This window comes from Bos grunniens, chromosome 26, assembly GCF_055505025.1.
Source record: "Bos grunniens cultivar Pamir isolate PY7600 chromosome 26, Bosgru_T2T1.0, whole genome shotgun sequence".
Lineage (NCBI taxonomy): Eukaryota > Metazoa > Chordata > Mammalia > Artiodactyla > Bovidae > Bos > Bos grunniens.
In genome coordinates, this window is record NC_141190.1 from 37,231,566 (window position 1) to 37,259,490 (window position 27,925).

The following is a 27,925-nucleotide window of genomic DNA, read 5'->3' on the forward strand; positions in this document are numbered from 1 at the left end:
TGTGTATGCCTCCCTATCTATACATGCATAGACAAAGAACAGCTTATACTTTCAAAGTGCCTTCGCATTTATCCATAGAAGTGACTTTGTTAAATATGCACAACAGGAGGGATGGTGACTTCTATTTTCCATGTGCATAAATGCAGTGCTTTCTCAGTCAGGACCCAGGAAGGAAACCTGGAACCCCAGCTCTGCCCACTGCTACAGTGCCCTGCTCTACCATCAGTTCAGAGCTGCTGGGGAAATGCACGAGCACGTACCTGGGCAATGGCCGTGGGGACAAGTGGGAGGACTCAGGACATAGTTAGAAGGTTGAACTGGCAGGACCTGCTGCTGGGTTGAGCGTAAGGCTAAGTGAAAGAGAGGAATGAAGGATAATGAGATCAGACACGACTGAAGTGACTTAGCAACAAGGAAATAAAGGTGGAGGGGGAAGGGAAACAGTTAAGATATTGTATAGCACTGGTTTAGCTACTGAGAGGCTGTTTGATTCCAAGCAAGCATTTCTTTCTCCAGGTTTCGGTTTTGTCATTTGTAAAATGAAACTATTTAGACCCAATAACTAAAGTTCTTTATGTATGTATATACATATGTATATATGTATGATATGTAAATATTTCATATATACCAACATTTATAAAACTGAGACAGTGAACATTCATGTGACCACCTCCAACATAACACATAACACACCAACATAACTTAAGACTCTTTGCAAAAAAGATAAAAAACACTCTTTGCACAGCCTTTTGAATTGTACCCCCTACCCTTATCCCTACTCCAGATACAACCATACTGCTATGCTGTTGAATCTGGCATTTGTCATTAAATCTTTTACTGTTTAATAAGAATTCTGTTATTTTCCTGCATCTTACACTTTAACAATGCTCACTCTTCTTCTTTATAGTTGATTTGTGGTTGACGGAAAGCTTCCCATACAGACATGTCCTCTGGTTTTCACTGAAATCCCATGAGAGGGGCTGACCTTTGAGGATTAGCTCCAGTTTTTCAAATGAGCAAAGGGAGGTTCCAAGTGCGGTATGCCATCCACTTATCATCTTGACTACATTTTCATCCCCTTCTTGCCTTGCTTTCTGCTGCTAGTTATCTTTTCAAGCACATGTGTCCCCATAACTAGGCTGTAAGTTCTTGAGAGCAGGGATCTCTTCCCTGAAGCTGTGGCCAGTGCAGTGAGATTATGGAACTCAGGCTTTAGTCAAAGAAACAATGATGACGGGAAAGCAGCTCATGTGATGGGGTGGTTTCATGGGTAACACAGGAGAAAAGATGTAGAATTGGATCTAAAGAGAACAGAACCAGTGAGCCCCAACCCAGTAATCAAGAAAGCGCTTAAGAGATCAGAACCCATGACTTTGCATTCTAGGCACAGTTTTGCTTAAAAAGCAAAATAAAGAAGTTTTCAGAATAGTTGTAAGAAACCATAGGGGTTATCCAGTGTGCTTGTTGGCATAATCCTGGACTTCCTGCAAATGTAACATATGTTTAGTAAAATGCAATGGGATCATATTACAAACCAACCAGTGTAGTCAGGAAAGCATGACCTTCTAAGTATAACATTTCAGAATCAGTAAATTTAGGACTAAGGACTGCCATGGAGAAGGGTATGAAAGATAACCATAACCTTAAAAAATTATCTCCCAAAAAGCTGGAGGCTACTTCTTTTGTTCATAGGCTTCTCAGAGTCTCAGCCCATCAGTAGGGAAATGAAAACTTGTATGTCACCAATCAGCTCATACAGCATAAGTTACTTGAAAAAGGTCTCTCAGATTTCAAGCGGCCCTTATGAAGGGTAAATTTTGTTACATGACTAGTATTTTAAGGAAAATATGTTGGTTTCAATGATCTCACCTCTTGGTCAGTCTTGATATACTCCACTTGAATACTCCAATTTATTCCTGCTTCAAGGTTCCTATCTATAAAAACTAGAAAATCTTGGATTTCTCAACTCTCATAAAAATACAAGAATCAAGATTGGGAAGACTACCTTGTTTGCAGAATGTGTCCATAAACGTATAGGCCAATTAACGAAGCTTTTTTTGTATATGACAAGTCTCTTATGGTCTAGGAGTAAAACGTGACCACAATATCTTTGGAACTGACAATCTTTCTAGTGACAGGGACAAGACCAGAAAGAACTACAGGGTTGGGTCTTGGATGCTCCGTGTATACACAGATAATACTGATGATCACTAACATTGAGTGCTGAATGCTTTACATCCAACGTGTCATTTAAGCTTTCTAACAAATAATAGAGCAGTATTATTCTTATTTTCTCTATTCTTAAAAACAAGGCAACAGAAGCTCAAGAGTGGTTAGTAACTTATTCAGAGTCACCAAGAAAGCAAACAGAGGAGTCACGATGCAAACACAGGTCTGTCTGTCTCTGGAGCCCCAACTCTTAAGCGTTTTGCCATCTCATCTCCTTCAATGGCTCTCTCGCTTTCCAGTAAGACCTAGGCTCTGAGCTGTTTCTGTGCTAGCCATGTGAAGGTAGGTTTGCACAGATCCAGCCTGGGGTTGCTGGAGACAGGGACTACTCATTACCATCTCAAAGTAAATAAGCATACGACCTTGGCCTCATTAGCATGAGGTTCAATCCCCTCAGGTTGCCTGTCTTGGCCAATTATACTTTTATTATAAGCAGCTGTTATGTTTTGTGCTTCTGGGGTTACTCATAGCTAAACAGGAGTAATAAATGGATAACAACTCCTGGAGTGATGCCGACAATTAGCTTGCCTCAGGTCCAAGGCAAAACAGTCTTAAGTGTCCTACTGACTCTTTAGCTCCAGGACAAACAAATCTTTCTGCCACTAGAACTGCCTTAAGCTTCATAACATTTTCCAGGTGAAAACATTTAGGGCGATAGACCTGTGTGGGGATATGTGAAAAGAGAGATGCCTATGGCAGATCAGAGGGTTTCTTTCCCTTCTGTGGGCTTGTTTCACTTTCACAGAAGATCTCAAGTGTGACAAAATAGCTCCAAAGGATTAATATTTATCAGTGTTTGTCATGAATGTTAGAAATCTTGACATATCATAATATTTTACATATATATATATACATGTACACACACAGACATATATGTATCTGTGTGTGTATATGTATAAAGTGAGCAGACAGGAAACACTATGACCCAGTGGAAAATATTTGAGATTCTATAGTTTCTAACCTTTTGGGGTTTGATATTCAATAATACAATATTAGAAAATCTTTTAGGGGTTTGCTATTCAATAATACAAAACCAAAAAAAAATGAGACAACTATAAATAAATCCTATCTAGCTGATTTAAATGATAGAGCCCATGCAGCTTGAGCAAATCTTCTTCCTTTAGCCATGGTGTGATTCCTCTTGATTGAGAATTGAGTTTCTGGGCTGTTCTCAGAGAATGAAATTACAAAACACAGGACAGCAGATTTTTGAAAAATGTGTCCCCAGGTATCCCTGCAGAATATCAAGTGACTAGGTCAGAAACTCAGTCGGAAACTTTGCTTCAGGAAGAGCAGAGCAAATCCCTCTCGCCTGGGAGGCCAAACAGAGCATTGTTTTAGTTCTGTAGGAGTTGATGACAATGGAATGGGACATTGTCCCTGGTAATGGTCTCCTGCTGCTGGGGAACCGCGGAGGCTAAACCGAGGTGCTCAGCAAAAACAAACAAGTGGCTGAACTGCTACCTTCTTTTTAACGCAAAAAACTGTTGATCCTGGAACCCAGCCCCTCCCAGCTGCTTCCCTTTGGTTAGAAAAGTCTTGCTTTTGGAGGCTCTCTGAGCTGGGGTGTCGCTGAATGCGGAAGCAAGCTCGGAGGCTAACTGGCTGTCCTGTTTCTGAATTGCTGGCTTCAGAGACAGGCTTTGGGGACCATTTTGAATTTCACCAGCTGCTGGACAAAACAGGCTTTCCATAAAAAACAATCCCTGCATCGCGCGTCGGTACCAGATGAGTCCTCCCTGCCCCCATATCCCACTCTCACCACCTCCCGTTTCAGGGCTGCTGATCACACTGGTGGACTTTGTGCTAGCAAAGTTCCTCATGTGAGAACACCTTTATTTTTTGAGTATTAATCAGAGATGTCTGAAGACAAAAACCAATAGCTCATTTCTCTGGCATAGAAAGTCAGAACCTTTCTTTTCTCTCTTTTTTTCTCTGTAAAATAATATTAAATGTAGAGAATCTCTAATGTGCATCTCAAAACATAATTTAAAGTGGATAAAAAGTGGAAATGATGGAAAATTGGACATTTTGGAAAATAACAAATATCCTTGCACATTTGAAACCAAAAAATAAATGAAAATTCAGGGTCAAAGTCGTCCCTCAGCCAACTGAAGCTTTTGTAGCAAATACAGTTCAAATTCTACCACACAGATGGAAAATAGTCTGTCTGAATGCAAGCTGGCACTATTCTTTCAATCCACAAACTTCTACAATCTCCATTAAAGCTGCGTGGCATTCAAAAGTTGCAGTCCAATTCATTTTCGCTGTTACTGAGACATTTTACAAGCGTATTTTTTTTCTTGGAAAAAAATTTTAAATTGGGTAAAACAAATGGGAAGTGGATATTTTTTTAAAAAAGAACAACTCCTGCCTGGTCTGGTGATTGACTTGCTTAGAATTCTGAGCAAGCATTTCATTTCCCGATAACTGCCATTTCCACTCCCATCCCAAATTCCCTCTCCTTGGGGCAGACACAGATCATGGAAATACTAATTTGTTCTGCTGAAATTCCCTTCAAGTGTTTCAACAAGAGAATTATTTTGTATCAGCTGTCAGGGTGTCCTTCCAACTTTTCCTTTTCCTCTGTGTACAGGTTTTCCTACAAAGAAGGATGCCAGAGATTGTCAGTTATAGGAACGAGGCATTTGGGGTTAGACACACATTTTGATGTTTTATATGGCCACTATTTGTGTTTTATAATGTTGCTAGTAGAAAACAACTCTGGACGTGAATATCCAATGGCAATGGCAATTTACATTCGTCTCACAGTAATTAATCCAATATTTCTAATTTAAAGACATCTTGTTTAAAACCCTGAAGGAGAAGATGTTTTTGCCCTCAGTCACATGTTCATGATTTTCTCATTTTTCTCCCTTACCTTCCTGGGTTGACTACGGCTCCTTGGTTAAATGATACTCCAGTGGGTGAGAAAAGGCATCAGTTAATTTTTAAAGTGTTTTGAAAATGTGTTCAGTAACGTAAATCACCATCATAGAAACCTCAAGTGAGAAAAGAATAAATGGGGAAGAATAACAAGCAAGGAGAGCTAGTCTGAAGTGCAGGAATAAAGAGGGGGAAAGTAAAAATTTGTAGGGACAGAAAAACTCTTTAATTTGAAGATCTAGTTGTTAAAGAACAAAATTAGAGTATAAGCATTTGGATTAGGCAGACTCAGTTCAAATTGTTACCAACAATATAGGGAGAAAGCAAAGCAAACAGTTTTACGGTAAATCCTAGGTACTCAGAGCTGGCTAAACAAAACGAGCTCTGGAAAAGGAATGAAAATTGGCAATAAACAGAAAGATACAGAAACACTGAGGACAAGTCTGATCTCACTGCCTCTTCATTATCTGAGTGTATCCTGTAAAACAAGGGATTATTGGAATTTTGTCTTCATCCTCCATGCATCTGGCTAGATTTTGCATCTTCCTCATTTTGTCAGCATGTCCAAAATATCTGCTGGATTTTACACTGATGCCAAGTCCAAAATCTTGTCCACCCTAATAGGCATCCAAAAATTTGCATTTCTTCTGGACTTGCCATAAAGCAGAGTTCTCCAGGAAGGCAAAACTTCCCTCCTGACAATTCTGCTTCCAGATGAGGAAGGTCCAGGCACCCAGGCATGCTCAATTCGAAGAATCTGGCAGGAAATTGATGGTTGTGAATGTTGTGCTCCAACTCCTGTTTCTTAAAGAGTGCTGCCAGAAATATTATATTTAACGTGAAATTTCTTTCAGAAAAAATTAATGAAAATTGTTTTAGAATTTTAGGAAAGTGCATTTGGTAAAGGCGGAAAGTTTTTCAACTTCAGAGACTTTTTGAAAAAAGGAAACAAATTTCTATCACTTTAATATACATTTTTAAAAGCGATTTCTGATAACTGTAGCCTGCCTGCTGATGCCTAAGGCATAGGCTGAAGTTTCCAAGTTGAAACATCATCCTTGTATTTGGGAAACGTCCTCTCAGCAATTCTGACAAATATTAAAAAAATATGGAAGCAATTGTAAAATCACTTTAACCTGAGCAGTATCCTTTTTTTTTTTTTAATGACTGTGTCCAGATTACATAGCTAGGGTTACAGATTTTCACAAACAGTTTCATTGGTGGTAGTTATGTGGCTGAAATTCAAGGCTGCTGTTTGATTCTATTGAACGATTCGTTGCTATCTTTGCCCTCTCTTCCTTCTGCTACTTAAATCGGCCAAGAAAATGTCAAGAAACTAAGAGGAATGGAAAACAGGAGGTAGAGATCATATTCAGAGGACTGAAATCCATCACATGAGAAACATTAAGTGGATAATAGTTGGGGTTACCTCCCAGCTCCAAGCCCTCCATCTGTGCAATGGGCTAACGTCCCTGGGCTGGGGATGCCTGAGGATGAAGAAAGAAATCCTCAGCCGCTGCAGAGATGCTAAGAAAACAGCCAACTGTCTCCAGACTTAGAATGTTTCAAAGCTTTCTGGCCTCTCGGAGGAAGCCGACCCAAATCCTCCCGGTGTCAATTTGCCTTCTAGAAGCAACAGGATGCGCACAAGGATCTGGGCAGGGCTTACATTTTTAGTTTATTGGTTTTATGAGGGTTGTTTGGGGCTCTCCCTGCGATCTGCTGCAGAGTGGGGGGCGGGGGACAAGGTGGGGAGGAAAGGAGTCAGCGAAGAAGAGAGTAAGAGAGAAGCAGGGGGGTGGAAACCCCAGGAGGGAAAGGAAATGCCCAAGGCGGAGAACGCAGACAGAGGAGGGCCGGGGAAGAGGCTGGGCGGCACTCGGGCTGCGTCCGGAACCAGAGGGCCCGGACCGGGCTCGGTTTGAGCACGCCGCTCAGCCCGGGGCCGCGCCCTCGGCAGCCGAACTGGGTCCCCGGGCTCGGCCTCAGCCCACGGCCCACTGCCCGCCCCCTCCCCTCCCAGGTGGCTGCCTCAGGGAGGCAGGAGCCGCCGAGATGCCGAACTCTGTCCGCCTTCCTCGCAGGCTCGATCGGGGATCTGCACCAGCCGCGGAGACTGAGCCGCGGCGGGGGCAGCCCGCGGCCGGGTGGCTCTCCAGGCTGGATGGGGTGGCCTGTTTTACCAGGCGCTGGTGTTTGCAGGAGGCAAGGCCACTTGGGGCCTCCCTGACCCCTGCGGGCCGGGCCAGGGAGCCGGGAATGAAGATGCAAGTCTAACTCCAGATTCTGCGTGTCGCTGGCGACCGCCGGGCGTGAACTGCCCTCCACGGTCTCGGTCCCGGCCGGGGGAGGTGCCCCTCACCGCCTCCCCCGGTTCTGAGTCGCGACGCCCTCCGGGACCTGGTGCGGATCGCCACGCGGGACCCGGGAGCCGAGCGGAGAGGGAGGCGCTCTGCGCGCCTCGACTTGCCCTGCGCGCCGACGGCTCGGAGCGCCGGGGGGCCCCTCGCGGGCTAGGGGTGCTCCCTCGTCCGCCCTCCCCGCGACCTCACCTCGGCGTCGGGCCCTGCCTCGGGCCGCGAGGATAGAGGCCGGGCGCCGGCTCCGCTGCGGCCGCATCCCTAGCCAGCCCAGAGGCTCCTTCTCGCCCTTTCCACCCCAGGGACCTAAACTCCCCAAACCCCGTGCAGGGGGCAGCGGGGTGCCGCGGGGAAGACCAAACAGTCCAAGTTTTCCTCCAGCGGCGCCAAAGAAACTTCTTGGGGGGTGCGCTCCAGGTTCGGGGGTGTCGCCTTCCCCGGTGACTTGATGGAGTGGGTGCCGGGCTGGGCCTCTTGACAGTTTCATCGCTACTTCTAAAGTCTCCTTCGCTTTGAACTCGGGGAACTAGCCCCTCTTCTTGGAGAAGGAGGCCGCGCCCTCACCCAAAGGGAATCCTCAGGTGACCCGGAGGAATGGGGCTGTCTGTCTGGGTGTGCGACCTGGGGCCAGGAGTTGGAGATTTCTGATGCAGCTGAGAAACATAACGGCGTCAGGGGGAATAAACTAATAGTAGGACTGGGCCTAAACTTAATTTTTTTTAAAAAAAAAAGTCTCAAATTGTCCAGTTTGTCTTTTTGCTTCTACTGAAAACATTAGAATGAATGAAAGGTGACCGATGAGTCACCCCGTGCGTCTAGTTTGCCTTCATTTCCTTCGTTTCTCCCGCAGTTGTCCCAGCAGTGCCCACGTAAAATATTTTCTTCTGTCGAACTCTTGCAACGAAATCGGATTTTCTATTTGGATGGTTCTACGTCAAAGACGGTCTGCAGCGGCACCCGGCTTTGCCCGTGATTAACGGAAGGACATTTCCTACAATAAGGTAGAGTCAATGCGGTGCGCCCAAGCCATTGATTTCCACCCCTGTGTCGTCAGCTTGTTGTTCACTTTCTTTTAAGATTATGGCAGCAATCATCATCATTATAATAACCAGGACACAAACAGCTCCTGAGAAGCCGCTTATAACTACCTCTTCTAGGAGGTGAGACACACGCACACCACCCTGTGGACCTATGTTTTATTTTTGCCAGAGGAACGGCAGAATTGCCTGAGTTTTTAAAAAATGATCTATTTACAGACTTGCTAATGCCTCTGCAGAAATCCTGTTTATCAGCCCAATAGTTGTGACAGGGTTAGAAAACCATTTTAAACTGTTAATCGGCCACAAAAAGGGTCCCAGATTGACGCCTTTCACTTACCTTTTGAAAGGCTATAAAAGCCATGCTGTACATTGGGATGAAATTAGACAGCGACAAAATCATTACCTTGACTTCCCACAATAAAGACAGCCTTAGAGAGGGGCTATTGATGGTTTCAAATTACATAACGGTGGTTTATAAGTTCTTCCTCTGGGCTCACAGAAAGCAATTTTAAAGTGTGAATTCTTCAAAGAACAAACGGCCACTAGCATTCAAACACTGACATGCAGCTGCCTTTTAATTTTATTTATTGCAAAATGGCTATTAGTAAAAAAGAGAGAGAGAAACACAAAAACAAAAATCCCAGCAACAGCAGGCCGAGCCCAAAGAGAAAACCATGTTCATGTTGTATTTCACCAAGCTCCCTGGGTGCACACTTGGCCAGGGAGCTCCCTGGCCAGACCTTTTCCTCCTCCACGGGACAGGGACTGGAATTCATAGCCTCGGGAGTAGGAAGAGCCCCGTGAGTGTCACCGGGTCCTGTCTACCCCCTGCATCTGCAGGTTTAAATCCAAACACAGCCTCCTCTAGGCTAGAAGGAAAGACATTTTTCCCATACAGCACAGAATCTGGGGGAGGGGTGGGGGGGGGGTGGGCCTGGGGGCTGGGTCCTGGGCTAAAGATCAGCCCTTACACCCTCATCCCTCTGGGTTGGCTCCAACATGACCGAGGGTGGGACTCCACCTTTCAGAGGACCTTTACTCAGACTGATTTCTACCTAAATCTGGGAGGCGATGGAAAACTAGTGGTCCTTTCCTTTGCTCTCAAAGTGGCATGTGCATTTTTGCGGGATGGCCCCCCCAAACCCCAACCTCCTTTGTTGACCTGCGAGGCCTGAAAAAAAACCCGATGGGGCACCATGCCGCCCCAGCTTCCGCTTCTTGGAGACCAAATCAGTGGTGGAAAAGCAACCAGGTGGCAGTGTCTTTACCGAGCAAAAACATTCAGGACTGCCGCACCGAGCGCAGTGCGAGGAGGGAGAGGAGCGCGCCCTCTTTAGTGTGTTGGGGCGAGGGGCCTTTTGGGGTCAGGAGCATTCTAGGTGCAACTTTGCAGCGGATTTGAGAGACCAGAGGGGAGTCGGAGAACCGGAGGCAAGCTGGGGTTCGGCCACATTAGCTGCGCAGCACTGCCCCCTGGTATCCTGCGCCAAAACTGCCCCACTAGGCGGTGGCGATCTCCCTGCTCCGCGGCCGGGGTTAATCTTTTTCTCCTTTTTTAGGCCACAAGCCCTCTTCTAGAAGCTCCCCGGGAGGCCTCAAGAGAGCTCTCCTGCGGAGCTCTAAAGCCTTCCTTCCCGCCCCGCCCCAAGCACTCACCTTCCCAAAGAGGACTCCCGAAACCAGGCCCCCGGTGTGACTCTGGCACCCAAGTGTCAGCTGAGATATGAGGGCTGCCAGGAGGCGTCACTGCAGGCCTGTGTGAGCGGGGAAGGCTTGTGTACACGGAGACTCATTTAGGATTGGGAAGGTTCATTCTTTTAATGAACACCAGTTCCCTGGGCATCTTTTTTTTTCTTGGCATTTGAGCTTTCTGGAGAAGAAAGAAAGGGGAGGCAGGGTCACGGTCTTCTTGGCACCCCGAAGTGGGAGAGATGGGTAGGTATCAGGTGACCCATTCAGAACACCAGGGCGTGGCTCAGGAGGGTCCAGAGTCCTGCCCAGTTGCCCCCTTCCTATGGGTCCCCAATAGCCCTGCCTTCCTGCAGGTGTCCAGAGGAAGACTGCCCTCTTCTCCAACCCATACTGGGCATCTGGTGCCTGGTGTGGGTACCAGCCTCAAGACACCCACCACCAACTGGAGGACTGGGCCCCTGCTTGAGGCTAGGGCTTGGGGAGAGGTAGGTGTTTAGATCACTGGACACAGAGAAGGAGTTCAGACCTCCAAACCAGGTCCGCTCTGGGTTCCAGCTTGGTCACCTGCAGACGGTGTGACCTTGAGACCTTCAGCCTCTCTGTACATCTCTTTCCTTGCTACTTTTTCAGGGAGGTTGTGAGAATTGAGATAATGTTCTTCAAGTGTGTGCTCAGTCAGGGTCACCACTGGTGACTGTAGGCGTTCCCTGCAGGAAAGTGCCCCAGAGAGCATCCCATAAGGAGGGGGGCCTGAAGCACCACAGTGGTGCTAACCCCAGTTTTCAGGAGAGGTGGATACAGAGCAGTGATAGCCCTGAAGGCTGTGCCCTGGGTCCCAACGCTTCCTGGGTGTCTTCCACCAGGGCCCAGGCTTTGCTCGAAGGGAGGACTTAGCTCACTCCTCTTGGCTCTGGGAAGCTAGTCATCCCTGTTTATGACAACATCTAGTGTTGAGAACCTTGGCCTAACACGTGTCACACACCCAGCCTTAACCTGCATCAGACACAGGGCTAAGAGCTTCGCGTTCACTATCCTATTTCATCTTCACAGTGATGGGATAGAAGTAGTTAAGTTTTCAAAACTCCATTTTACAGAGCAGGCAACTGAGCTCAGAGAGGTGGGGTAACTTGCTCAAGATCACAGAGCTGGTTTTTTTTCAGAGGCTAAGCCCTTTCTGGGGCGACATTAGAAAGCATAGGCTTTCACTCTTCCGTTTCCACTCATGCTGCTGCTGCTGCTGCTGCTGCTAAGTCACTTCAGTCGTGTCCGACTCTGTGCGACCCCATAGACAGCAGCCCACCAGGCTCTGCCGTCCCTGGGATTCTCCAGGCAAGAACACTGGAGTGGCTACGTTCTTTAAACTGCAGTTTCTTTTTCCCTGCGTTGGCACCTACGGAAGCTGAGGCGGGCTCCCGGGAATCTCAGGCCTTGACGCGAATTTTCACTCAATCGAGTCTGCTTCGGTCTCTAGTCCCCTAGGTGATCTCAGATCAGAATGACCCACCTGAGCATCCGGACAAGAGTTCGGGGAAGAAACTTCTCCCCTCCCTGGAAGCTGAGATAAGCGGTTAAGACGTCCAGAAAATAGGTGAGCCCACGCCTGTTGAGTCCCCGGGAGGCGCAGGCGCGCGGATCCGGGATGCTGGGATGCTTCGGGGACTCCTCCGGATACCCACGCCGCGCGAAACCTCCCTCGCTCCCTCACCCTAAACCAAGGTCTCGAGGAACGGGGGGTTGGGGTGCGGGGAGTGTACTGCGTGTAACGGGTGTCGCGGCGCAGGGCACCAGCAGTCAGCTATGGAATGGACTTGACCATGATGTTCCCGGGCCAGCGGCTCCCTGCGATGGGAGTCCCCGAGCTCCCCAGTCGGTAAATATCCGACGATTGCCTCCTGGGAGCCACGCCCGGCATCCACCCCTCTCCCCACCCGCCACGTCCCAGTCACGGTCAATTTCCAGGCCGCCCCCAGGGCCCCCTACTCTGTGTCCTAACCCCCGCCCTCCCGTGGGGCCAAGTTGAGGGCACCACCAGCGCTCTTCGGAGTGAGTTTTCCGGTGGGGCCCAGGCTTCGTTGGATCGCACACACCCCGCCCACCCATCCCCCAACTGCTCTCCGCGCGGAGCGCAGCCCCGGCGTCGGCCGCGCCGAGCGAGGCGCCCCCTGGAGGCAGGAAGCCGCGCGCACTCGTCTCCCTGGTGGCTCCGGGCTGATCCCCTTCGAGCTCCCGGTCCCCTCCGCCGCCCGACCACCCGGGCGCCCTCGCCGGCCTCTCCCACTCTTCCGTCTCCCACGGAGGTGGCTACCTTGTTCCCAGAGACTGTCCGAGAGACGCTCGCGGCTTTCCTTGACTGGCCCGGGCGCGCCCTTGGCCCAAGCCCCCTCCACGTTCCCCAGCAGCGGGCCTGGTCCTCCCTCAATAGAAACCACTGATGCCAGGTAACCCCCACCCCACTGCCGGGCTTCACTGGACGCTAGGCCCCTCGGAGGCCAGCGCTATGGTTGAGAAAAGAAAAAAAAAAAAAAATCCACCCATCCACCTAATTCAGGGGTGAAGGAAAACCGTATTCATCTGGATTTTCAAAAAGAAAACGTCCCCCCCTCAACAACCTCGCATCCACCGCCCCTTGCACAGATCCTGTGAACTGGAAAGGCAGATATCCCACGGCCTTCTCGCCGGTCACATGAATGTCCCCGGTGCTATCTGCCCACATCTCTGTGTGAAGCAGTTTCTTTCCCTCGAAATCCCACCGGGAAGACGCGATGGAGAGAGAGGACTCATTCGAACAAGAATCTGGAGAAAAACGCCCCGAGAGCGTTCAAAAACCCAGCAAGCTGCATTTTAGCCGAAATTCCTGGTTAGAGCTCCCTGAGTTTCCTGTGGGTTTCAGGTCTAGTGTCAGAATGACCTGAATTTGAATCTTGATTTTGTCACTTAATAGCTGACTCGGGCAAATTACCTTCTAAGTACCAGTTTTCCCTGTTACAGTAGTTACCTCACAGGCTGTCATAAAGATTAAAAGATCATACTGTGAAGTTTAGGCAGGTAACTGTATCTTGATTATTTCCCCTAAAGCCAGAGTTCAATGCTTGCTAAGCCTCTTCAGTTGCAGTCGGTCCGACTCTGTGACCCTGTGGACTGTAGCCCAGCAGGCTCCTCTGTGCGTGGGATTCTCTAGGCAAGACTACTAGAGTGGGTTGCCATGCCCTCCTCCAGAGGATCTTCCTACCCAAGGATGGAACCTATGTCTCCTACCTATCCTGCATTTGCAGGTGGATTCTTTACCACTAGCACCACCTGGAAAGCCGAAGAGTTCAATGAGACTTTAGCTAGTTAAGGTTGGAAAATTGGATTTGACTTGGACTCAAGGATGAGACTGGGGGCAGAGATACTGTTACAAGGTGAGTTTTTAATCCTGGGAGGGATGAACTCACAAATAACCATTCGGTGGGGTGGAAGCTTGCATCAGTGAGAATCAATAAGGCTGGGAGTTGGGACCCTAGGGCTCTCCAAGGACCTTCCCAAGCCTAAGTGTTTTCTTATGCCTGCCTTGGGGCAGGGCTGGTCTTTCTCTTTGTACTCTTGCACCCAAGAGGCGGCCAGTTACTCAGGGTCCATGCTGGCTGCTGAATGAGTGGATTTGGTCATCCCAAATGTGGCCTTACACAAGTCATCTTTCCCTTTGCTTTATTAACTCCTGCCTTCTCTGAACAGGCCAACTAACCCCTGTCATATGCTCTCAGAGGACCATACACTTTCTCTTCATGATGACTTTTCACTGTTAAAACTTCACATTTATTCATGCAATCATCAGATTGTCTTCCTTTTGCTGTGAGCTCCATAGCTGTTTTCCTGTCCCTGAGTTGTTCTTAACAGTTAATACAATGGATAATGGTTGAATGGCAACGAAATGGCTTTTTTTGTAGCTAGATTCAGAAAGTAGTTTAACCCTACCCATCACCCTAATTAGCAGTCATGGTAGGTAATTCACAATACACTCTTTGAATATGTTGTAAAGAAATTAGCCTCCAAATGCACTACCAGGCAGGCTATTCTAGAGGTGACAGAATAGAAAGGCACACAGACCAAGTTAAGATGCTTTAATCTCACAGATTATTGGATAAATTGAAAACACACAGGGAGAAGAAAGATAAAAAGAGATGGGATAGGTTAGCAACAATATGATCAGATATAAGAAGGTGGGGAGGACCACTTGCAGAATCGTGGGTTATGTAATATGTCATGTTCATGTTCCCTTCTCCCTCCCCCCTATAGTAAGTTAAGTTCAGCTCAGTTGCTAAGTCATATTCAACTCTTTGCGACCCTATGGAACGCAGCATGCCAGGCCTCCCTGTCCATCACTAACTCCCGGAACTTGCTCAAACTCATGTTCATCCAGTCAGTGATGCCATCCAACCGTCTCATCCTCAGTCGTCCCCTTCTCCTCCTGGCTTCAATCTTTCCCAGCATCAGGGTCTTTTGCAATGAGTCAGGTCTTCACATCAGGTGGCCAAAGTATTGAAGCTTCAGCTTCAGCATCAATCCTTCCAATGAATATTCAGGACTGATTTCCTTTAGGATTGACTGGTTTGATTTTTTTTGCAGTCCAAAGGACTCTCAAGAGTCTTCTCCAACACCATAGTTCAAAAGCATCAATTCTTCTGCGTTCAGCCTTTTTTAAGGTTCAACTGTCACATCCGTACATAACTACTGGAAAAACCATAGCTTTGACTATACAGACCTTTGTCAGCAAAGTAATGTCTTTGCTTTTAAATATGCTGTCTAGGTTGGTCATAGCTTTTCTTCCAAGGAGCAAGCATCTTTTCATTTCATAGTTGCATCACCATCTGCAGTGATTTTGAGACCTCCCAAAATAAAGCCTGTCACTGTTTCCATTGTTTGCCCATGTATTTACCATGAAGTGATGGGTCTGGATGCCACGATCTTAGTTTTTTCAATGTTCAAGCCAACTTTTTCACTCTCCTCTTTCACTTTCATTAAGAGGTTCTTTAGTTCTCCTTCACTTTCTGCCATGAGGGTGGTGTCATCTGCATATCTGAGGTTGTTGATATTTATCCTGGCAATCTTGATTCCAGCTTGTGCTTCATCCAGCCCAGCATTTTGCATGACGTACTCTGCATATAAGTTAAATAAGCAAGGTGACAATACACAGCCTTGACATACTCCTTTCCCAATTTGGAACCAGTCCATTGTTCCATGTCTAATTCTAACTGTTGCTTCTTGACCTGCATATAGATTTCTCAGGTTCCCCCTTGATGATGTGGTTACAAGGACTAGAGTTGGGGGTGGGTACTGAGATAACAGACAGAAGGTGCCCAAGGCAGTGACACATACTTTCACCGTCAAGTTCGCCTGGCTAACAGCGGGAGCTCTACTGTTAGTCTGCAGAACACCTTCAGGTTTAGCTGTGCGTCATGGGCAGAACACAATGGGGACCACAGTGGATGTCGCCAGTGAGTGGCTAGTTTAGAGGATTACATAACTGCCAGCTCTGAGGTGGCATGATCGTACCTTATTACTTGGTCTTTTCATCTCTATTTGTACTTAGCACTCTGGTTTGTTCTACACTATTTTTTTTCTCTCCATCTTTACCATATCCTGCATATTGCTGCGGAGAAGGCAATGGCATCCCACTCCAGTACTCTTGCCTGGAAAATCCCATGGACGGAGGAGCCTGGTAGGCTGCAGTTCATGGGGTCACTAAGAGTCGGACACGACTGAGCGACTTCACTTTCACTTTTTCACTTTCATGCATTGGAGAAGGAAATGGCAACCCACTGCAGTGTTCTTGCCTGGAGAATCCCAGGGACGGGGGAGCCTGGTGGGCTGCCATCTGTGGGGTCGCACAGAGTCGGACACAACTGAAGTGACTTAGCAGCAGCAGCAGCATATTGCTGATTTACCTGCAGGTGAACTCTGCCATGTCCCACAAGATACTTGTGACCCCTGCTCTAGAATGAACACTTCCTATGAACTTTGCTTATATTTCATTGTCTACTGACTTGCTTACCATCACACTGCTTATGAGTTTCATCCATCTGTTTCTTTTTCCTGTCTTCTGGAACACGATTCAGTATTCTCAGATAACACAGCACACACATATTGCACAGTATGTGTAACTAAATGCTAAGCATCATGCTGAGCAGCCTTCTAGTTAGTGGAAAGATACAATCAGTCCACACAGTCATATGGAATGGAACAAATGCTGGGCAGCTGGGCCGGGGGAAGGTTGGAGAGATCTGCTGTCCCAAGAACATGCGATAAGCAGTCAGGGAGAGCTTCCTGGAGGAGATAGCACTTGAGCTGAGATCTGCAAGGAGAGCTCCATAGTCCTGAGATTTCTGAAATTCCTGATAAATAAACATCAAGGTCTATTGCTTTTCCCCATCCCACCTTTGAGTCATATTTAGCCTGTTTTCCCTTTGACTTTCAGAGGGAACACTAACCTGTTCTAGTCCCCCAAATGCACAAATGTTATGTTTTACACAACAATAAGAATGAAACACACCTATTGGCAAAAGACATTGCAGAACAGTGTTTAGGCTTATAAATGGTTCTAACTGGGATCAACAGCCTATAATTAGACTTTAACAATCTAAGAGAGGCGTAATGTGCACCCCGCAGGACAGATTGGCGTCTTTTTCTTTAGTTCTGCAGGTTTGGTGGGTAGATTGGCCCCCGACATGCCTCCTACAATAACTGTCCCACCGAGGTAAACATGTCACAAACAAGAACAATGAGATCACCAATAATATAACACTAATACTATAAACAAAAGGAACGCCACCTTCAGCTCTGGTGGAATAAAAAACACAATGTGGACCAACTAACAGGGCTATTTAAAAACGAGTTACTCACGGCCAAGCTTCTTAGCTCTCCAAACGCAATTTTCCGGGAACCTCAGTACAAGAAGAAGTTTTTCCTGAAAGGGGCCTGCCTCTGCTGCTTTCTGGATAGCGTTTGCTTACAGATCTGAGGCCTCAAAGAAGAATACGCCCCACACAGACCCACCTCAATGCTTATTCTCATTTATTTCCCCCCAAGTTGAGACAGTTCTAGGGTCAAAGGTTACTGTAAATGGAGAGTCTGTAAGCACATCCTCGCAGTGACATTTTCAAGAAACCTCAGGCTTTTCCCAAATGCCAAAGCCCTCTGATTACAGGCCACACTTCCTTGATAAGGACTGTTTTCCATGTTTTCTTAAAGAACGTTTAAGTGGGTGACAGAATATTAGCTGCAGTGGACCTTTTACGAAACTGTTCGGTCTGTCCCTTTCATTTTGTAAACAGGGCAACCGGCTCCAGGTGCAGACTGGAAGACATGACAGGCCTTGCTGTGAAGAAAACACAATGTATCCTTATGCAAATAAATGAGGATCAAGCAAGATGCCTGGCTGGTTTCACCGGGGTATGGCAGTTTGCCCTCATTCCATGAACCAACTCTCTGGGCCAAGGGATGAGTAGCCAGAGTCCTCAACCAACTTCCATGTGACTTGACAAGAAGGACAGAGACAAAGCCCGTTGTCTAGAAAAGGAAGTGTGCGATTAAAATGGGATGACTGCTAGTTGAGGTAGAAGAGATGTTACATTGGATAGGACCTTTGAGCCAACTCAAAGCTGACCTAAGAAATGAAAGGACTTTATTGGACCACATAACAAAAAAGTCTAGAAAAATACTCATTTCAGACATAGTTATCTCCAGAGACCAATGGTATCACATTCTCTATTTCTTGGGTCCCTCATGGTGACAAGATTGCTGTCAGATACTCCAAGCCTGCATCCTACCAGGTTTAAGTACTGTGAAAGAGAGTGCCTGTCCCTTAATGATCACAGCAGGAGTCTCAGTGCTTCTGACTGGGCCGTGTGCTCATGCCTTAACCAATCACTTGGGCCAAGAGAAAGCAAAGCTCCGAGTGCTCAAGTCTGAATCGCATGTCCATTCTTGACACAGGTGAAACATCATTCTGAATATGAGAGAGAGTGGTCACTCCTAGAAAAATCGAGATATCAGGAAGCAGACAGGGTGATGGATAGCAAAACCTAAGACAGCCACCATAGATGTGAAATTGAACACAAGATATTCCTTAGAGCATCAGCCTTCTAGTGGCAGCAGCAGGTTATGTGGGTTCTGGAATCCAGATACTTACCCAGAGAGTCTTGCAAACTCAAGCACAGCTCTTTGATCAATATGAAGTATCTCTGATTAGCATTATCTCCTCCATGAGGTAGGCTTGTAAAATCAATACTTCGGTTTCAGGACTTTCACTTCTACAGATTTGTAATATGGTTTCTGATTCACCAGACTTGGATGCTGGCAAGCCTCAGTTTCCTCATCTGTCTAATGGGGATAACACAATGAAAGTGGAAGCATTTTGCAAACCATAAAATGCCATTCAGAAGACGTGAGGGTGGCTGGGAAAGTCGGGATTCCATGGCTACAAAGCCAAAAGCATGGATGTTCTAGGCCTTTTCAGATGAGGGGCAAGCTGATCTGTGGGTGAACACTATAGTTAAGGGATCTCTGAACCAGAACCCTGGGTACACTGTCTCAGAGAGAGTGTGGGTTTTTGACCATGCACAAGAAAGAAAAGGAACTCCAATGCACTCTATTCACAGAACCCCAGAGGGCAAGAGTGTCACACCTCAGGTGTGAGTCGTGAATATCGCCCGAGGCCTGGGGGAGGGAATAAGACCCAGGACAGTAGCAGCCCCCGTTAGTCCTGTCACCTGACTTGGCAGCACGCAGAAGGTGCTTCTTGGGGAACACGTGCTGGTGCAGGCCAGGGGGCGGCTGGGGGTGAACCTAGCGTGGTGGTGACAGTTACCTATCAGCCTTCCAGGAGAAACCCAGGCGACACCTGTCCTTGGAAGGCTTTCCAGACATCTCCAGGAGCAGTTGCCACTCCTCTGTCCATGGAGTTCTCTAGGCAAGAATACTAGAGTAGGTAGCCATTCCCTTCTATGGGGATCTTCCTGACTCAGGGATTGAACCTGGGTCTCCTGCATTGCATGCAGATTCTTTACCATCTGAGCCACCAGGGAAGCCACACGGAGTGGTCACGCACTCCTCTAATGTCTTCTGAGAGCAGGAACAGTGCATCTGATCATGTTGACAAGCCTACGGCCTCCTTCAAGCCTACGGCGCTCACAACAGCAATCTGTGCTGAACCCCCAAACCCGAGTGTCAGGGCCATTTCCCTCTGCCACCCACTACCCCTCGCTGCCCTTCTGGTTGCCCCTTATGTCCTTTCTGCACGATAACCACAGGCCCATGGGCCCACTGGAGCATCAGCCCTCTTCACAGTTCTGTCTCCAAACACATTTTAAAAAAGGGAACTTTCTGCAGGTGCAAAATAATCTTGAGAAGAAAAAAAAAAGCAGGCGTGGCATCCTCATGTGGTAATATGGATGATAACCTCATGAACACCAACTGTTCTAATCAACAAGCGATCTCAGGTGGGGTTTGTCATGCTACTGGATGTGGTTGCTGCATCTCCTCCCTGGGGAGTCTCCTCACTTCTTCCTGGAAGCAGAACACCACGCTGCCGTGTCCCCATCCCAGCCGAGAGGCGGACCTGCAGTAAAAAAGGGGGCACGTGGAATCAAGTAGCTGGAAGCCATGTCCACTTTAGTTCCAAGGCCTGGCTAACACAGTCTGTCACATCAGTGTTATCATATGTTTGTTGGAGTAGCTTGGTAAAGAGGGCCCCGGAGGGGTGGGGCTGGCACTCCTGTTGCTATTGGAGACAGGATCTGGGTTCGATTCTGGTTGGGAGAGCGGTTCCAGAGGCTGTGAATCCAGACAGGGAGAATGCTAGCATCTGCTCCTCTGGACAGTGCACTACAGCAGAGTATCAAGGCAGGACTTGTGCTTTGCGGATCATGTGTGTCTGAAATATTCTTGGGAAACCCATGGGGGAAGGCAGCTGTTCTGTAAATCTAAGATATAGATTAATTTTGCAGTGTGTACTTGTCATAAATTCATAGTGAAGGAAAACCATTAGAGGGTTTACACTGGTCCTTGGACTTGCTGAGAGCAGAGAGGAGCTTTTCCCCCTCTTCCTTCATAAACACCGAGAAAGCAGAATTCAGACTTGTTCGTAGAGCTCCCTCTGGTGGCAATTACAAAAAAAAAAAACCCAGCTCTGAGGGTTGTTTTTTTGGCGGGAGCGGGGGAGGGGGGCTCCGGGGTTGGGGAGGGGGTGCTTCCCTGATAGCTCAGTTGGTAAAGAGTCCACCTATAATGCAGGAGACCCCGATTTGATTCCTGGGTCAGGAAGATCCGCTGGAGAAGGGATAGGCTACCCACTCCAGTATTCTTGGGCTTCCCTGGTGGCTCAGCTGGTAAAGTATCCACCTGCAATGTGGGAGACCTGGGTTCAATCCATGGATTGGGAAGATCCCCTGGAGAAGGGAAAGGCTACCCACTCCAGCATTCTGGCCTGGACAATTCCATGGACTATATAGAGTCAGACACGAGTGGCTCAAAAATCACTCCAGATGGTGACCACAGCCATGAAATTAAAAGACCCTTGCTCCTTGGAAGAAAAGCTATGACAAACCTAGACAGTGTATTAAAAAGCAGAGACATTACTTTTCCAACAAAGGTCTGTATATGGTTTTTCCAGTAGTCATGTATGGATGTGAGAGTTGGACCATAAAGAAGGCTGAACACCTTCTTTGAATTGATGCTTTTGAACTGTGGTGTGGGAGAAGATTCTTGAGTCTCTTGGACTGCAAGATCAAACCAGTCAATCCTAAAGGAAATCAGTCCTAAATATTCATTGGAAGGACTGATGCTGAAGCTCCAATAGTTTGACCACCTGATGTGAATAGCCAGCTCGCTAGAAAAGATCCTGATGCTGGGAAAGATTGAAGACAGGAGGAGAAGCAGATGACAGAGGATGAGATGGTTGGATGGCATCACGGACTCAAAGGACATGAGTTTGAGCAAGCTCTGGGAGATGGTGAAGGACAGGGAAGCCTGGCGTGCTGCAGTCTATGGAGTCGCAAAGAGTTGGACACAGTTGAGAGACTGAACATTAACAAGAGGCACAGAGGAGCTTCCTGAGGCCTCGGCAGGTAAAAAGTCCACCCGCAAAGCAGGAGGTGCAGGAGACGCAAGTTCCATCCCTGGGTCAGGAAGACCCCTGGAGAAGAAAATGACAACCCACTCCACTATTCTTGCAGGGATAATTCCATGGACAGAGGAGCCTGGCGGGCTACAGTCCATGGGGTCGCAAAGAGTTAGACGTGACTGAGTACAGTGGCACAGAGGTCACCTGAGTTTTCAGTAAGAAGCTATAGGAGAAAAGGTCCTCTACCCTTTCAGTGTCATGGCAAAAAGTCCACCATCCCCTTCTGTAAGGGGCTGCCATTCGGAATCTGAGAAGTTGAAATTCCTCCGGATGTCTGGTCCTGTTGATGTGAGTGTATCCTGGCGTGAATGATTCTTGCAGGGAACTTGGAAAGCTGCTCTGGACCACTTTGATGCTTATCTTCTCATCTGTGCATGCTAAGTCGATTCAGTCATGTCCAACTCTGTGCGACCCCATGGACTGTAGCCTGCCAAGCTCCTCTGTCCATGGGATTCTCCAGACAAGGATACTGGAGTGGGTGGCCATTTCCTCCTCCAGGGACTCTCCTTGACCCAGGAATTGAACTGGAGTCTCATGTGTCCTGCATTGGCAGGCAGGTTCCTATCCCTAGAGCTTTCCTATATTGGTCCCCATTTCTCAAGCAGATCAGCAGTTTCTCCAGTGCTGAGATGACATCTTAATCACCCGAGCAGGATGCCTCCCTCCCTCCAGCATCTAGCAGGGGACTTTGCCTATGGGAGGACTTCCTGGGAGATGCTGGAGCCTGGCCAGTCATGAGGTGAACTGCCATGCGCCTCTGAGGCTGATGCTGAGTGACCAAGCTCATCAGCTGCTTGCCTGCCCTGTGCGGGCTGCGATCTCATAGGTCTTGACAGACGGTGGCAGCTTTGACAGGTCGTCAGCCTCGTGTGAACGCTTGTCCCCAGTCGCTGCTCTCGGACCGCTAGCTCTGATTCCAAGAGCTGGGCTTTTCAGCTAATGTTTTTGCCCCGGGAGATGGGGGCCGCAGGCAGCGTGGCGGGAGTTCGAAGGCAGCCCGTAGCGTTGGAAGAGACTTGCTGCAAGAAGCGGTGAAAAGTGCTCCTGTCAACGCACAGACACGACTTGCTCTGAAAGCTCGAGAAAAGGCTGAGAAAAGCTCAAGAGCAGGAGGCTGCGGCACCAAGCGCCTCAGAAAACACTAGACCAGCGTTCCAGGCCTGGCTCTGTGGCTCTAGGCCACTCATGCAACCCAGTTTCTATCTATATAAACTCGATAGAACATGTTTTCCAAAGATTCTTTTCCAGATCCAATATTCTTTTAAACAAACCTACTATATTAAAAAAAAAAAAAAAAAAACACACCAAGGTTTATTTTTCACTCACAGTGTGCGATCATCACGGGTTGGCTGGGATACCATTCTGTGTTTTCATCCTTCCGTGCTATTAGAACAGCCACTCTCCATGTGCGCTGTCGCTAAGGCAAGTCTAACTCTTTGTGACCCCATGGACTATAGCCTGCCAGGTTCCTCTATCCGTGGTATTTTCTAGGCAAGAATACTGGAGTGGATTGCCATTTCCTTCTCTAGGAGATCTTCCTGACCCAGGGATTGAACCCAAGTCTTCTGCATTGGCAGGTAAATTCTTTACCTCTGTGCCACCTAGGAAGCCCTATACTATGTATTTTCAAATAGCTGATGGTGTTTTCAGTGACCTGGGGATATTTGCTACCACTTTCAATGATGAAAATGAATCTGCAGCTCAAGAATTCTAATTTGTCTTCCTCTTAACCGGTGGGGCATTTCCTGAACACCACTGCCCCCTTGTGGCAGTGAATCTAATCGTGTAGGGTGGTGAAGACAATTTCTAAAGCCTTATAAAGCTTAAACTGGATGGGCTTCTCAGGTGGAGCTAGTGGTAAAGAATCCGCCTGACAATGCAGGTAGCCATAAGAGACGCGAGTTTGATCCCTGAATCAGGAAGATCCCCTGGAGTAGGAAATGACAACCTGCTCCAGTATTCCTGCCTGGAAAATTCCATGGACAGAGAAGCCAGAAGACTACATTCCTTGGACTTGCAAAGAGTCAGACAAGGTTGAGTGACTGAGCACGCCCATGAGCACACACACAAACACAGACACACAAACTTGGATTAACAAAGGGGGCTGTAGATTGTCCCCCAAACTTTACTCATCCCTGGAAGGAACACATACTTGTAACTAGATGAGATGCTTGGGTCATTCATCCCCTTAATGCCTTGGCTTTACTTCAAGCTGGTAATTTAGAGGCAATCGTTAAGTGGATTGACAGCCAGATTATTTAAATCCACTGATAAATCGACTTGTGGATTAAAATTTGCAAGCTTCTGAGACCTGGTACACTCCTGTTTCACAGTGGATTCATTGAAAAGAGAAATGACACTTGTAAACACTTGCAGTTAACACTGGTTAACACTTGTAGTTATTAAACATCTCATTTGTATGAAGACAGCTTCTACTTTTTCTTGGAGTAAGATTTTTTTAAATTGTTGATTAGTCACTACGTTGTGTCCGACTCTTTTGTGACCTCATGGACTGTAGCCCAACAGGCTCCTCTGTCCATGGGATTTCCTAGGCAAGAATACTGGGGTGGGTTGCCATTTCCTTTTCCAGGAGATCTTCCTGACCCAAGGGTCAAACCCACGTCTCCTGCATTGCGGGTGGATTCTTCACTGCTGAACCAACAGGGAAGACTTGAGATAAGGTTTACATAACATAAAATCGGCCATTTTTGCAAACTGAAGTATAGTTGATTAACATTATTGTATTAGTTACTGTGTACAATAAAGTGATTCACACACATATATTCTTTTTCCTATTCTTCTCCATTATAGTTTATAAAATCAATCATTTTAACATGAACAATTAGTGACATTCAGTACATACACAATATTATGTGACTATTATGCTATGTGAATGTCCTAGTTCCAAAACACTTGCATCATCTCAAAAGAAAACTCCTGTACTGATGCAGTTAGTCCCCATTTCTCTGGTACCTGGAAACCACCCATTTATTTTCTGTCTGCATGTGTTTACCTTACTCTAGTAAATAAAATGGAATCATACAATATTTGTCCTTTTGTATCTGGCTTCTTTCACCTAGTATAAGGTTTCTGAGGTTCATACAAGTTGTAGCACATAACAGAATTTCATTCCTTTTAATGGCTGAATAATATTCTATTACATATGGTACCACTCATCCACTGATGGCCCTTTGGGTTGTTCCCACCTTGTGGCTATTGTGAACAGTGCTCCTATGAACATTTGTGTCCAGGTATGTGTCTGAATCCCTATTCTCAATTATTTGGGGTATGTAGGTGTGTAGTCCACTAGGAGTGGACTTTCTGGGTCATGTAATAATTCTGTGTTTAACTTCTTGATGAACCGGGTCTTCAGGTAGAAAACATGTTCTAGCATCTAACAATTCCTGCCACCTGCTCATCTGTTCTGCATCTGTTGCAGGTCTGCCAGCTGGCCAGAATGCCTTGGCTTGGGTGGGAGTAGGGGGGTTCTTGTTGGCTCTGTGTGTCTGGAACAAATAGCTCTCAGAGATGCTCTTCTCACTATGCATAGCAGAAGCCTAACCCATCCACGCAAACACATTAAAAAGCCTTCTCTGTCCTCATAGCTGCTGCCCTTTCATTGTCTAAAGTCGCATCGGTTCGGTTCAGTTCATTTCAGTGGCTCAGTTGTGTTAGCCGAGCCCAACTTTAATGGAGAAGGGATGTGACTGTGGGAGGCTTTGCAAAGTCACAGGGCAGAGGGTGTGGCTGATTTGCGGTCTTAGAGGCACAGAGTAAGGAATGGGAGAAATCACCCTCCTCAACATCGCTGATAAGATTTGGTTCTCTTTGTACTGGGCTGATTTTCAATACTTAACTTACTTTTTTCTACATCATATTTACATTGTATCCAGGACATTCATGGTCTTGATGCAAATGTGTTTGCACTGTGGGATGTTTCTAGCCAACCACAGCTGTGGAGCATCCCGATTGCCGGAAACGCCTCTGGGGAAGCTGGGCTTGCTCTGGGTGGAAACCTCCAGCCTCCCTTAAGATGGGCCTCTTAAGGAATGGGCATCAATAAGTGGCATCAATTATTCACCTCCAGGAACGTTCTCGGAAAGGAACAGCAGGCTGCAGAAATCGCCAGCAGTATTCATGCTTTTCAGTGTTTGGACCTCTGTTCACCTTCTGAAAGACTGGGCATTTCTAAACTATTAAAAATTCAGATTTCAGAATAGAATGACTCTACATTGTGCTGAGATGTCAAAGCAACCCTGAGGTTCCTTTTACACTTCTTCTGCAGGGTCAGGGGAATGTAGGAGCATTTTGTTCGTGGGAGATGCCACAGGCCCCTCTGTGATGTGACCTCAAGGCTGCAGAAAGGGTCTATCCTCTGTTCAGCAAGGTCTTTGCTACCTGTCTACCGAGATAGCAGAAATTCATTCCCCTGGTAGTTCAGTGGTTAAGACATTGCCCTTCCAATACAGGGAGTGCAGGTTCGATCTTTGGTGTGAAGTGAAAGTCACTCAGTCGTGTCCAACTCTTTGTGACCCCATGGACTATATAGTTCATGGAATTCTCCAGGCTGGAATTCTCCATACTGGAGTGGGTAGATGTTCCACTCTCCAGGGGATCTTCCCAACCCAGGGATTGAACCCAGGTCTCCCGAATTGAAGGCAGATTCTTTACCATCTGAGCCACCAGGGAAGCCCTCAATCCCTGGTTGGGGAACTAAAATTCCACATGCCACATGGTGTGGCCCAAAAAATACCTAAAACAAAACACATTAAAAACCATTCTGAGGGATTTGCTTCTTTGGAAGACTCCTTTCAGAATGCAAAACCACAGGAGGGAAGGGAAAGAAAATTAACATTTATCAAACATCTAAAAGGTGGATGAATCCTCCCCCACAAGATAGATACACTTTACAGATTGCTTTATTAGATTTTCCTTTTAAATAATGAATACCTCACAGAAATATGTAATACTGGGAAAGTTTGTTAAAAAGGAAGAGTCTCTGCATTCCAGCCCTCAGAGATAATCTCTGGCAATGGTGCAGTGTTTAACCCTCCAGGATTTTATATATGCTCTATATACTCACATGTATTTGCATCTCACTTGACCCATCAGCAGGCTTCCCTGGTAGCTCAGCTGGTAAAGAATCTACCTGCAATGCAGGAGACCCCAGTATAATTCCTGGGTCGGGAAGATCCGCTGGAGAAGGGATAGGCTATCCACTCCAGTATTTGGGGCTTCCCTTGTGGGTCAGACAGGAAAGAATCTGCCTGCAATGTGGGATCCCTGGGTGGGCAAGATCCCCTGGAGAAAGGAATGGTTACCCACTCCAGTATTCTTGCCTGGAGAATTCCATGGACAGAGGAGCCTCGGCAGGCTACAGTCCATGGGGTCACAAAGAGTTGGCCAAGACTGAGTGACTTTCACTTTGATCCATTAGCAGCACTTGATGGGGTTGATGACATTGGGCTGTCCCAGCTTCAGAGATGGAATCCCCCTAGTTCCCACTTACTGCTCTGGCTGCCTGATCTCAGTGGTTTCTGTAGGTTTCTCTTTTCCTTGTTGGGGTTTCTCGGTGCTCAGCCGTGGACCATCTTCTCTACTCATTCTATATGTGTTGGGAGGTCTTGTTCACTCCAGTCCCATCATATACTATCTGCCCAATTATGGATCTCCAGCCTTTTTCTCTCTTCTGAGCCCTGACTTAAATACCCAACTGCTTTCTGACATTTTTCACTAGTATGTCTTAGAGGAACTCCAAACTTACTTTGAACAAAACTGATATGTTGATCTTTCTCTTTCAAAATCTGCTTCTATTCAGTGAAACACATCTTGGTTACTTCCAACTTTGAAGTAATTATGAATCAAGCTGCTGTAACATTCACACACAGGTTTTGTATAAGTTTTCAGCTCCTTTAGCTCCTTTTCAGCTCTATCAGGCCTAGATCTGATAGATAGAGTGCCTGATGAACTATGGACTGAGGTTCGTGACATTGTACAGGAGACAGGGATCAAGACCATCCCCATGGAAAAGAAATGCAAAAAAGCAAAATGGCTGTATGGGGAGGCCTTACAAATAGCTGTGAAAAGAAGAGAAGTGAAAAGCAAAGGAAAAAAGGAAAGATATAAACATCTGAATGCAGAGTTCCAAAGAATAGCAAGAAGAGATAAGAAAGCCTTCTTCAGCGATCAATGCAAAGAAATAGAGGAAAACAACAGAATGGGAAAGACTAGGGATCTCTTCAAGAAAATCAGAGATATCAAAGGAACATTTCATGCAAAGATGGGCTCGATAAAGGACAGAAATGGTATGGACCTAACAGAAGCAGAAGATATTAAGAAGAGATGGCAAGAATACACAGAAGAACTGTACAAAAAAGATCTTCACGACCCAGATAATCACGATGGTGTGATCACTGACCTAGAGCCAGACATCCTGGAATGTGAAGTCAAGTGGGCCTTAGAAAGCATCACTACGAACAAAGCTAGTGGAGGTGATGGAATTCCAGTTGAGCTATTCTAAATCCTGAAAGATGATGCTGTGAAAGTGCTAAACTCAATAT

General features: G+C 46.9%; 1 long non-coding RNA gene across 2 annotated transcripts; it reads left to right on the plus strand.

Annotated features, from left to right (window-relative positions):
• Nucleotides 1-6,184: 6,184 nt before the first annotated feature.
• On the plus strand, nt 6,185-13,247 carry LOC147344388 (uncharacterized). 2 transcript variants are annotated; one of them, XR_015155492.1, is made up of 4 exons: nt 6,191-6,474; nt 8,326-8,476; nt 11,679-11,795; nt 12,842-13,247. It is a non-coding gene; the product is annotated as an uncharacterized LOC147344388 (long non-coding RNA). The 2 variants fall into 2 exon arrangements; XR_015155491.1 differs by having other exon boundaries at nt 6,185-6,474; nt 11,679-13,247.
• The last annotated feature ends 14,678 nt before the right edge of the window (nt 13,248-27,925 follow it).